Source organism: Leopardus geoffroyi, chromosome C3, assembly GCF_018350155.1.
Source record: "Leopardus geoffroyi isolate Oge1 chromosome C3, O.geoffroyi_Oge1_pat1.0, whole genome shotgun sequence".
Classification (NCBI taxonomy): Eukaryota; Metazoa; Chordata; class Mammalia; order Carnivora; family Felidae; genus Leopardus; species Leopardus geoffroyi.
In genome coordinates, this window is record NC_059338.1 from 64,310,206 (window position 1) to 64,323,050 (window position 12,845).

General features: G+C 43.8%; 1 non-coding gene across 1 annotated transcript; it reads left to right on the forward strand.

Annotated features, from left to right (window-relative positions):
- Positions 1 to 206: 206 nt before the first annotated feature.
- Positions 207 to 342, forward strand: LOC123587149. The gene has a single exon (XR_006707188.1). It is a non-coding gene; the product is annotated as a U4 spliceosomal RNA (small nuclear RNA).
- Positions 343 to 12,845: the final 12,503 nt, after the last annotated feature.

Consider the following 12,845-nt stretch of genomic DNA (forward strand, 5'->3'; position numbering starts at 1 on the left):
ACTTAGCCTTGAAAACTGCAGGCTTTTCTAATGGCAGGCGAGAGACAGCTCATCAGAATGAGTAGAGAAACGCGTGTATGCCCCCTCACACTGAAGGCAAGTGGATACTCTCTTCTACAGCATAAACCATCCTTGCGAACATTACTTCCGGTCAAAGATCTGGTAAGATCTTGGGATTTCAGAGAGCATTCTGAAAATAACCTTTAAGCTTGGCACAGTGGCAGTCTCGTAGCCAATGAGGTTTATCCGAGGTGCTATTATTGCTAATTGAAAATAACCTTTAAGGGGTGCTTGGGAGGCTCGGTTGGTTAAGCATCGAACTCTTGATTTCAGCTCAGGTCATGATCTCACGCCCGGTTCATGGGTTTAAGCCCCGTGTCTGGGTCCCCGCTGACAGCACAGAGCCTGCTTGGGATTCTCTCTCCTTCTCTCTCTGCCTATCCCCCACTGATGCTGTCTCTCTCAAAATAAACTTTAAAAAAAAAATCTTTTAAAAAAAGAACCCTTGGGGCGCCTGGGTAGCGCAGTCGGTTAAGCGTCCGACTTCAGCCAGGTCACGATCTCGCGGTCCGTGAGTTCGAGCCCCGCGTCGGGCTCTGGGCTGATGGCTCGGAGCCTGGAGCCTGTTTCCGATTCTGTGTCTCCCTCTCTCTCTGCACCTCCCCCATTCATGCTCTGTCTCTCTCTGTCCCAAAAATAAATAAACGTTGAAAAAAAAAATTTTTTTTAAAAGAACCCTTAAGATGTCTATAGTACTGATCATCTCACTTAATAGTTTGTTCCTTGGTAGTAATTCCATTGAAATGGACATCTCCATTTTCTAAACGCCTGTGATTTTCATGTGTTAAGCCGGAAAGGGATCATTGCCCCTCCCTTCCCACATGCAAGGTGGTAAAAAACAAAAACAAAAACAAAAACAAACAAGCAAAAACCTCAGGACTTTCTTGAATTTGTATTTGAACAACAAGTCTGTGTCTTGCTTGAATTAACAGCACTAACAGATCAGGGTGACCAGAGCCTTAGCTCTGCCTTACAGGTCTGGTTCTCAGCTCCAGCTGAACCTTAGCATCCCCTGCTGGTGAGTACCTAGGTTAGTGATTTCTGAGTACAATCACCCAGGAAGTTTGGTCTGGCTCCCGAGTGGTAAAATCAAACCAGCATTTCCGGAGATGGGGTAGAGGCACCAGTGTCGCATTAAACGGTGCCCAGATGGCTCCAGTGGGCCACCAGGGCTGAGACCCACTGGCGCGGCCGAACCAACATATATCCTACTTCCTGGGACAGAGTTTTCCACGTGGTTTTGCAGGGCTTTCCTGATAAGTGAAGTAAGTCTCAGTTAACAAGACAGAAACTATAATATTAATCCAGACTCATGTCATTTACTGCTATAATTCCTCTTCATATGTAATTTTCACAATCCCCAAAACGCTTTTATTTTGGTGTTAAAATTTGTGGTTCATAAGATCCTCCTTTTAGGGGGAAAAAAAACCCTCAGATTTCTCTTTTAAACCCTCCAATTGTTTTCTTTTCAATCAGACCTTTGCCTGGTGGTTTAAAACTTTAAAGGTATCGACCCTCTCTTTTCCTCATAAACAAAAAGCCTTACGTTGATTTATTTATATTTATCAAACTTTTCAAAATGATACTTTATTATTATTATTGTTATTATTATTGGAACGCTATCCCAGAAGCAGAAACGTCCGTGACAGGGAAGGCCTTTGTGCCCACGTTTCTATATTTTCTATAGAGAGCTGCTCTGTCTCGTGCTGTAGCTAAAAACCACATGGGGCTCTTTAAATTAATTTATAGCAATTCAATTTAGAAATTCAGCTCCTCAGTTGGACTGGTCACATTCCAAGTGCAGTGAGAGGCAACGATGATAGACTGTGCCTAAGTAGAATATGTCCACCACTGCAGAAAGCCGAACGGGGCAGCACTGAATGTGTGACTTAATTTGTACAACCACATACGGTCTTGCTCCTAGACGTTAATGGAACCCAGGGGCCCTCCCCCTCCACCTGGGGAAGATCCTAAGCCAAGAGGTAAGGAAGTGTGCCTTAAAGAGCACAGCCCTGCAGGTTAGAGGGAGCTGTTTCTGGGGTTTCTGAGGTGTAAGCCCTTCGGCTTTGACTGTGAAGGTAGCTCATTTCAGGTGGCTCCTCCAGTAAGCATTAATGCGAAGTATTGTCAAAAAACAAAATTGGGGGGCACCCGGGTGGCTCAGCCGGTTAAGCGCCTGATGTCGGCTCAGGCTGTGATCTCACGGTTCGTGGGTTCAAGCCCCACGTCGGGCTCTCTGCTGTCAGTGCAGGGCCCACTTTGGATCCCCTGACTCCCTCTCTCTGCTCCTCACCCCCTCTCAAAAGTAAATAAACATTTTTTTTTAAGTGTAACAAAGTAAATTTGAAGATCTAATTGGCTTTGTTAAATAATTCGTGAATGGGGTAGCATCCCATCTGGCGAGAGGAGAACTCTAACAAAAGCAGGGTTTTTAAAAGCAGAAAGGGGGCATTTAAAAAAGAAGAAGGGAACTTGTTAGCAAGGTTTGCATTGTTTAGGCAAGATTGCCTTCTTCTTTTTTTTTAATTTTTTTAAATATTTTTTTTTCAACGTTTATTTATTTTTGGGACAGAGAGAGACAGAGCATGAACGGGGGAGGGGCAGAGAGAGAGGGAGACACAGAATCGGAAACAGGCTCCAGGCTCTGAGCCATCAGCCCAGAGCCTGATGCGGGGCTCGAACTCACGGACCGCGAGATCGTGACCTGGCTGAAGTCGGACACTTAACCGACTGCGCCACCCAGGCGCCCCTAAATATTTATTTTTGACAGAGAGAGAGACAGAGAGAGACAGAGCATGAGTGGGGGAGGGGAAGAGAGAGAGAGACACAGAATCTGAAACAGGCTCCAGGTCCTGAGCTGTCAGCACAGAGCCCAACGTGGGGCTTGAACTCACAGACAGCAAGATCATGACCTGAGCTGAAGTCGGATGCTCAACTGACTGAGCCACCCAGGTGTCCCAAGATTGCCTTCTTAGGGTAGTGGAAGGGGTCTGTCAATAACTTTCCTACTACTGACCAGGAAATTCCATGTTGACTGGTTAAAGGTTACATGGGGATTTGGGGGATTGAATAGGCAGTTGGGTTAGGTATTCAGTCTTGGTTTGCTGACTTGGCCTAAGTGATGCCATTTTGGCCTTGTGGTTTTCTTTCTCTCTCTTTTTTTTTTTAATGTTTATGTAGTTTTGAGAAAGAGAGAGACAGAGCGTGAGAAGGAGAGGGGCAGAGAGAGAGGGAGACACAGAACCCGAAGCAAGCTCCAGGCTCTGAGCTGTCAGCACAGAGCCCGACACGGGGCTTGAACTCACCAACCGCAATATCATGACCTGAGCCTAAGTCAGATGCTTAACCGACTGAGCCACCCAGGTGCCCCTCTTTTTAATAGTGTTAACATAATCAGCAGAACCGGGGAGACAGGTGACACAGGCACTGATAGGGACCGTCAGCTTATCAAAAGAAAGACCCTTCTCAGCCTAGAAGCCCAAAGCTGGGCTCATGATTCCAAATGTGTGGCCACTGCAATGGCAAGGACTTAACCAATCAAGGGGATCGTGACAGCCCTAAAAATCTGATGAGGGCAATTAGGCAAAAAAGAAAAAAAAGAAGAAAGAAATACAACTAGCACTATTTGAAGGTGACATAATCTTGCATATTGAAAATTCTTAGAAATCCACTAAAAAACTATTGGAATTAATATGTTTAGCCAGATTTGCAGGGTACAAGATTAATATACAAAAATCAGTTGTATTTCTATAACACAACAGTAAATAATGCAAAAATGAAATTAAGAAAACAATTCCATTGGGGTGCTGGGTAACTCAGTTAAGCCTCTGACTCTTGATTTCAGCTCAGTTCATGATCATGGTTTGTGAGATCAAGCCCCAAGCTTGGGATTCTCTCTCTCTCCCTCTCTCTCTGCCCCTCCTCTCAAAATAAATAAATAAACTGAAAAAAAAAAACCCTTTTTGTATGCTGACAGATTAAAAAAAAAGAAAATTCAATCTACAGTGTCATCAAAGGGAATAAAGTAGGGATAAATGTAACGAAATAAGCATAAAACTTGTACTCTAAAAATTACAAACTATTGTTGAAAGAAATTAAAGGAGGCCTAAATATTGTGAATACAAAGACATTCCATGTTCATGGATTGGAAGACTTGATATTGTTAAGGTGACCAACACTCCCCAAATTAATTTACAGATTCAATGCAATCCTTGTCAGAATCCCAGCTACATTTTTATGCAGAAATCAACAAGTTGATCCTAAAATTCATATGGAATCGCAAGGGATCCAGACTAGCCAAACAATCTTGAAAAAGAAGAACAAAGTTGGAGGACTCACACTTCCCAATTTCAAAACTTAGTACAGGGCTACAGTGATCAAGACAGCATGGTGTGGGTATAAGGGCAGATGTAGAGATCAATGGAATAGTTTTGAGAGTCTAAAAACAAACCCTTACTGACAGTTCAATGGGGAAAGAATAATCTTTTCAATAAACTGAATGGGGACAACTCCATGTTCCCTTCCTTATACCACACACAAAAATGAACCCCGAATGGATCATAGACCTAAATGTCAAAGCTAAAACTACAAAACTCTTAGGAGAAAACATAGGAGTAAATATTCATGCACTTGGCTTAAGTAAAGCCCCCTTACACATGACACAAATAGCATAAGTGACTAAAGAAAAAATAAACTGGATTTCATCAAAATTAAAACCTTTTCTGCTTCCTAGGATATCACCAAGAAAGTGAAAATCCAACCCACAGACTGGGGGAAAATATTGGCGACTCATATCTCTGATAAGGAATTGCATCCAGAACAAAGAACACTTACAACTCAATAATAAAAAGACAAATAACAGAATTTAAAAATAAGCAAAAGGTACGAACAGACACTTCTTCAAAGAAGACACAGAAATGGCCAACAAGCGCATGAAAAGATGCCCCAAAATGGCTCATTAGCCCTTGGGGAAATGTAAATTAAAACCAACACAAGATATCACTTTGCATCCATTCAAGAAATATAATTTTTGGGGCGCCTGGGTGGCGCAGTCGGTTAAGCGTCCGACTTCAGCCAAGTCACGATCTCGCGGTCTGTGAGTTCGAGCCCCGCGTCGGGCTCTGGGCTGCTGGCTCAGAGCCTGGAGCCTGTTTCCGATTCTGTGTCTCCCTCTCTCTCTGCCCCTCCCCCGTTCATGCTCTGTCTCTCTCTGTCCCAAAAATAAATAAACCTTGAAAAAAAAAAAAAAAAAGAAATATAATTTTTTTTTAAAAAGATACCAGGGGCACCTGGCTGGCTCAGTCAGTGGAGCACACAACTCTTGATTTGGGGGTCTTGAGTTTGAGCCCCACATTGGGCACAGAGATTACTTTTAAAAAATAATAAAGGTATTATCTATTTTTAATTAGTTTTTAATTATATTAATTTAACTCATGTGTTTAAGTAATCAAAAAGATAACAAGTGTTGATGAGGATGTGGAGAAATGGAAACCTCACTACCAGTGAAAATGTAAAAATGGTGCAACCCCTTGGGACAACAAGCTCAGCACGTCGTCAAAGTTACCACGTGACCCAGTGATTCCTCTTAAAGATCTATATGTACCCACAGAAACCCTCCACACAAACACTTGTACATGATCAATGTTGACAGCAGGATGACTCATAGTAGCCAAAGGTTGTAAACAACCCCAAGTATCTATCAACCGATGAACGGATAAACCAAATGTGAACGTAGCCACACAATGAAATATTATTGGGCGATAAAAAGTAACGACGTACTGTGTCATAGCACAGATGAACCTTGCAACGTGCTAAGTGGAAGAAGCCGGACACCAAAGACTGCCTGCTGCATGGTTCTATTTGTCTGAAATGTCCAGAAGAGGCAAGTCTATTCAGACAAAGTAGATTGGTGGTCTGGAGGGCGGCGGGGAAAAGTAATTTATGTGGGAAGTTCGCTGGCGTGATGAGAGGCTCCAAGGTTGATTATGCCGCTGGTTGCACAACTCTGTGACCAGGTGGATGCCAGTGAGCTGTACCCTGCAGGGGCGGGGGGGGGGGGGGGGGGGGGGGAGGGGGAATTGCCTAGTCTGCAACTTAAATCTCAATAAAGCTGTTTAAAAAAAAACAAAAAACAAAAAGATCTGGTGAACCTGTGAGTGCTGGATGCCAGCCAGCACCATCTAGAGCCTAGACTCTTCTTTGAAGTGTGGACGGTGGACCTGACGCAGCTCAGGCTTTCAACCAACTTATTAAATCTGCATCTTCCAACATCCCATAGGCACACTTTAAGCTTGAGAGGCTTCGGACTCAGGAAACAAACTCTAGAGCGACGTAGTGATTGATAGACATTGAGAGAATGTACGTGACATGTACTTGAAATATTTCTTTAAGTATTACTTTGTCTTCTTTATTTATTTTCTGAATCGAGGGTAGTGCTGTGAGATAAATGTTTATGCTTTTATTCAAACATGATAGGCATGCTCCTAACTGATCCCCCCTTACCAAGTTCATCCCATGGCCCCTGTTCTCCATTCCCACTGCAGTGGGCGCTGGCTGGGCTGGGTGCACAGTGAACCCCTCTCTTGCAAGCTTGTTCTTCTGAACACCATCACATTCGGCAGGTGGATGGGCTGGTCCAGAGGCTCCAAGTCAGCTCTATTCACCTGCCTGGCAAGACGGCAGGGATGTCTACCAGGCTGCGAATGTCTACGAAGGAGCCTACATGGGCCTCTTCAGCATGGTGGTCTTGGAGTAGTGGGATGTCTTTTTGTATGGTGGTCCGGGGCCCCAGAGTGATTGAGTGGGCAGGAAGTGAAAGTTGCCAGTCTCCAAAGGCATGGACCCCAAATTGGCACCGCATCACTTCCATCCTATTTTATTGGTCAAAACAGGCACAAATGGGGCGCCTGGGTGGCTTAGTCAGTTAAGTATCTGACTTCAGCTCAGGTCACGATCTCATGGCTTGTGAGTGTGAGCCCCGCGTTGGGCTCTGTGCTGACCGCTCAGAAGCTGGAGCCTGCTTCACATACTCTCTCTCTCTCTCTCAAGAATAAACATTTAAAAAAAAAAGAAAAAAGAAAAACAGGCCAGAAGCTGCCCAGATTCAAGAGAAGGAGCCATAGACCTAGTCGGGGAGAGAGGAAAATGGGAGTCATTATTTAGCGGGTATAGAGTTTCAGTTTTGCAAGATGAAAACGCTCAGGAGATTGATTATACGACAATGTAAATATACTCAGCACCACTCAACTCTACACTTAGAATGGGTAAGGTGGCAAATTTTGCATTACGTGTATTTGACCACAAGTAAAAATACAAAAAAAAAAAAAAAAAAAAAAAAAAAAGAAAAGAAACTCCCTTGAACAACGCGCTGCCAATTTAAGGCCACCATGTCATACATAACAACAAGCACGCGCCCAATTGCTGCTGACAGTTGGCAATCTCTTTAAGCTCATCTTAGCTGTCTGTAGGGCCCAGGATTTTATCACTGCAAAATTGTGTTGGTGGTGTCATAATTTCTGAAATAAACGTGAAGACGAGACACCACAGAATGTGCCCAGTGAGATTCTGAAATGGGTCCTACAGGGAGGGTGACAGAACCGCATGGGAGCAAGAGCAATGGAATACGTTCATCTGCAGTTCAGATCATGGAATATGTAGAATGAAGCAAAACCGATAATTGGGAACGACTCTCAAATGTTTCATTTACAGGTGAAAAACCAGAGGCCCATAAAAATTACCTGAGGACATGGAGGCAGAGATCATGCTCCTGGATGAGAAGATTTAATACTGTGACTCCCTCTTTCTCCCTGGCTTCTCAGTGGGAGACATGTTAAAGGACAGGGTGGAGGGTCTGGTGCCAGCAGTTCTGTGTGCACTGGGCCCTGTTCAGTGTCATAGTTGGGGAGGGACACTGGGGACTTGCCTCAGGGCACACAAATTCAACTGGTGCAAACATGTTAAGCCATCATCTTAGAAGAATGGGTAAAACTTGGGGCGCTTGGCTGGCTCAGTCAGTAGAGGATGCGGCTCTTGATCTCAGGGTTATGAGTTTGAGCCCCACGTTGGGTGTAGAGATTGCTTACATACATACATACATACATACATAAATAAAAGATCGGGTAAAACTTGATATTCTCCCCACTCAGCAAGAGCCTTCCTCCACCTCTCAAGTCATTGGCTCTTGATCTCTTGAACAGAGATGGGTTGAGGCCAACACCCACAGTCAGCTGAGGCCCTTTGGGCTCTTGTCCCTCCCAGGCTCCTGACCTTAGCTGGGGAGCAGCCTCTGTGTCAAGTGTATCCTCCACCTACTGATAGAATCCCAACACAAAGGGTATAAGGAGATCCTCAGTGCAAGTGACATCAAGAATGTGACCAATATTTGATGTCCAAGGGAAACAAAAACAAAAATAAAGTATTGGGACCTCATCAAGATAAAAGCGTCTGCACAGTGAGGGAAACAATCAACAAATCTAAAGGGCTGCCTGAAGAATGGGAGGAGATACTTGCAAATGACATATCGGATAAAGGCTTAGTATCCAAAATCTGTAAAGAACTTATCAAACTGAACACCCAAAAAACAAATGATCTAGTTAAGAAATGGGCAGAAGACATGAATAGGCATTTCTCCAAAGAAGACATCCAGATGGCCAACAGACACATGAAAAGATGCTCAACATCACTCATCATCCGGGAAATACAAATCAAAACCAAGATGAGATATCTCCTCACACCTGTCAGAATGGCTAAAATGAACAACCCAAGAAACAACAGGTGTTGGTGAGGATGTGGAGAAATGGGAACCCTCTTGCATTGCTGGTGGGAATGCAAACTGGTGCAGCTGCTCTGGAAAATAGTATGGAGGTTCCTCAAAAAGCTAAAAATAGAACTATCCTACAATCCAGCGATTTCACTACTAGGTATTTACCCAAAGAATATAAAAATATAGATTTGAAGTGGTACATGCACCCCAATGTTTATAGTATTTCACTAATAGCCAAACTATGGAAAGAGCCCAAATGTCCACCAACTGATGAATGGATAAAGAAGATGTGGCATATATATATATATATATATATATATATATATATATATATATAGTTAGTTAGTTAGTGGAATATTACTTAGCCATCAAAAAGAATGAAATCTTGCCATTTGCAACTATGTAGATGGAACTAGAATGTATTATGCTGAGTGGAATAAGTCAGTCAGAGAAAGACAAATACTTTATGACTTTACTCATATGTGGAATTTAAAAAACAAAACAGATGAACATATGGGGGGGAGAAAAAAGAGAGAGGGAAACAAACCACAAGAGACACTTAAAGGTAAAAAACAAACTGAGGGTTGCTGGAGGGAGGTGGGTGGGGGATGGGCTAGGTGGGTGGGGGATGGGCACAGAGGAGGGCACTTGTTGGGATGAGCACTGGGTGTTGCATGTAAGTGATGAAACACTGAATTCTACTCCTGAGACCAGTATTGCCCTGTATGTTAACTAACTGGAATTTAAATAGAAAGTTGAAATGGAAAAAAAAGAATGTGGTCTATATTTGAAAGGAAACGTGGAGACGTTAATACTAAATCCGAATGACAAGGTTGAGTATCACGGACATTTCTAGGCTGCCAAGACAGATGAGTGATCACACTGACCAGTGTCCGCTCTGTGGGTGCCATCAACATAAATGACAAGGAAGTAGGCTATTTGGCTTTCCAAAGGTCAAGACAACACAAAGCCAGTTAGCAGATTTGGGCCAGATTCCGGAACCAAAGCCCAACTTGTGTGCATCTCTGACCTTTTGACGTAGAAATCCCATTTGGAGGCGTCTACTCTAACCGTAGTGACAGATGTCGTCTCTGTCCAGCATCCATCCTTGTGGGGAACAGCACCGCCTTCCCTCGGGAGATTTCATCTTGGACTAGGAGGCTCTCTGTGGCAGAGCCCCACAGCACTCGAGTAGCTGGGACAATGAGTTGAACTTGAAGGAGGACATCACAGTTCCCCCCCAGAGACTACCAGAGGCTGCGGTCGTGGGGGTGGGAGCTGTGCGAGCGGGATGTAGGGATGAAGAGAAAGACAAGACCTCCCAGGGGGAGGAGCCAGAAGCAGCAGACCCATGAGATCTCCTTGAGATGATGGATGTTAACGAAACCTGTTGTGATCAGTCCACAATACATGTAAATCAAACCATCTTGCCCCTTGCCTTGAATTTATAGAGTGACGTAGGTCAATTATTTCTCAATAAACCTGGAAAAAAAAAATAAAAAATTATGAGAAGACACAAAAGTGTAAAAATATAATGCCAGTCACCAGGAATATTCCACTTTCATACATGTGTGTATCCATACACATAAGTTAGAATCATGAAGTATTTATTGTTTTGGTTTTATACCTTCCTTTAACTTCACATCATAAGCATTTCCATGTCATTGAATATTTAAAAAAACAATTAAAAATATTTTTAAGTTTATTTATTTATTTTGAGAGAGACAGAGACAGCACGAGTGTGGGAGGGGCAGAGAGAGAAGGAGAGAGAATCTCAAGCAGGTTCTGCACTGTCAGCATAGAACCTAATGCGGGACTTGTACTCATGAAACCGTGAGATCACGACTTGAGCTGAAACCAAGAGTCAGACGCTTAACCAACTGAGCCACCCAGGCTCCCCTAAAAAAAAAAAAAATTTTTTTTAAAGATTACATAACATTCTATCAATGGATAAACCATACTTTAACCATTTCTCTTATCAGGTCTTCTTTTTCTTTTGCAAGATTATATATACCGCTATCATGAACATCCTTTGTGTGCGTCCCTGATAATTCCCTTAGTATCTTAACGAGTATCTTTGTGGCAAGTCACAGGAGCCCAACTCAAAGTAGCTGAAGCAAAAAAGTAGAACGCATTTGCTTACATAATGGACAGAAGTCGAGCTGCCCCAGGGATGACAGATGGTCCCAAGGGCTCTAACAAGGCACTCTATCCTGCCTGTTTCTCTCTGGGCTTGCTCTCATTCTCTCCTATGCTCTAGAATTATCCTACATGAGTCAGAGATGTGCTGTGGGGTAGCTCTGGATATAAGTCATCCCAAATCATGAACCCCAGAGGAAAGAAAATACTTGATCTTTACCCCAGTCCATAAAAATCCCTGGAAAGGTCTCGGATTCCCTGGCAGGGGTATGTATGGTCACATCCACTTTGAACCAACCACTGTGCCCAGGGGGTGGGCACTCTGACTGTCAGCTTTCACCAGAACCACATGGTTGAAAAGGAGAAGGAAGGAGTGTTGTTGCCCACAAGGATGGATGCTGGACAGAGACGACATCTGTCACTACGGTTAGAGTAGACGCCTCCAAATGGGATTTCTACGTCAAAAGGTCAGAGATGCACACAAGTTGGGCTTTGGTTCCGGAATCTGGCCCAAATCTGCTAACTGGCTTTGGTGTCGTCTTGACCTTTGGAAAGCCAAATAGCCTACTTCCTTGTCATTTATGTTGATGGCACCCACAGAGCGGACACTGGTCAGTGTGATCACTCATGTCTTGGCAGCCTAGAAATGTCTGTGATACTCAAGCATGTCATTCGGATTTAGTTTTAACATTTTTACATTCACTTTCAAATATTTACTCCTCTTCTGGGGTCACCCACATTGACTGCTGACATATGGTGGAGTATTGAGACAGAGATCGAGACATCTCTGAAGGTGGTGGCCTTTCTAGTCCTGGATCCCCATGGGGTTGGCCAAAGCTGTCACTGGGTCTGGATCTCAGCTTGACTTCTTCTTCTGCCCAGTCCTGCTTCTGAGCCCTCCCTTCCATAGATGCTGATCCCAAGGGCAATCCTTAATAAATACTCCACACATCAAACACTGTCTCAGAGTCGGCTTTCTGTGGAACACAACCCACAGCATAGCCTTTATGATCTGAAGTCATTTTGGTCTTGGATCCCAAATTGCCTTGTATGCTTTGATTTCGCAAGGGTATGCCTACCTCTCATGGGGTATGCTTACAAGAAGACTGTAAGCGTCTTGAGAGCAGACGCTGCTGTACGTTTCGTTAACACCCATGCCACCCTTCCCCCACCCTCCATCCCAGCACTCTTTGCTCTGAATTAAACTCAAGGATTTAGTGCGACAAGAGCAAGCACGTAAAGGGCCTTAGAAATTTTATATCTACATTATTTGCAAATCACAATGGGGAAAACATGGACTCTTGTCTCAAGGGCTCAGGCTGATATAACAAAATACCACACAGATTGGGTGGTTTACACAATAGAAATTTGTTTCTTACAGGTGGAGAAGCTCAAGATCGAGGTGCTAACTGATCCAGTTCCTGGTGGGAGAGAGGGAGAATGAGAAAGAGACAGAGAGGATACCTTGTGTCTCTCCCTTTTTTTATAAGGACATTAGCTTCATCCTAAGGGCCTCACTCTCGTCACCTGATCTAAAACTTACCTCCCAGAGGCGCCATCACTAGGGATTAGGGCTTCCACATATGAATTCTGGGGGGAGTCACAAACATTCAGTTCATAACCATTCTTTTTCTTTATTTTTCTTTAATTTTTTTAGATGTTTATTTATTTTTGAGAGAGACGGAGACAGAATGCGAGTGGGTTAGGGGCAGAGAGAGAGGGAGACACGGAATCAGAAGCAGGTTCCAGGCTCTGAGCTGTCAGCACAGAGCCTGACGTGGGGCTTGAACTCACCAGCGGTGAGATCATGACCTGAGCCGAAGTCAGACGCTCAACCAACTGAGCCACCCAGGTGCCCCAATTCTTTTTCTAAAAAGGTCCTACA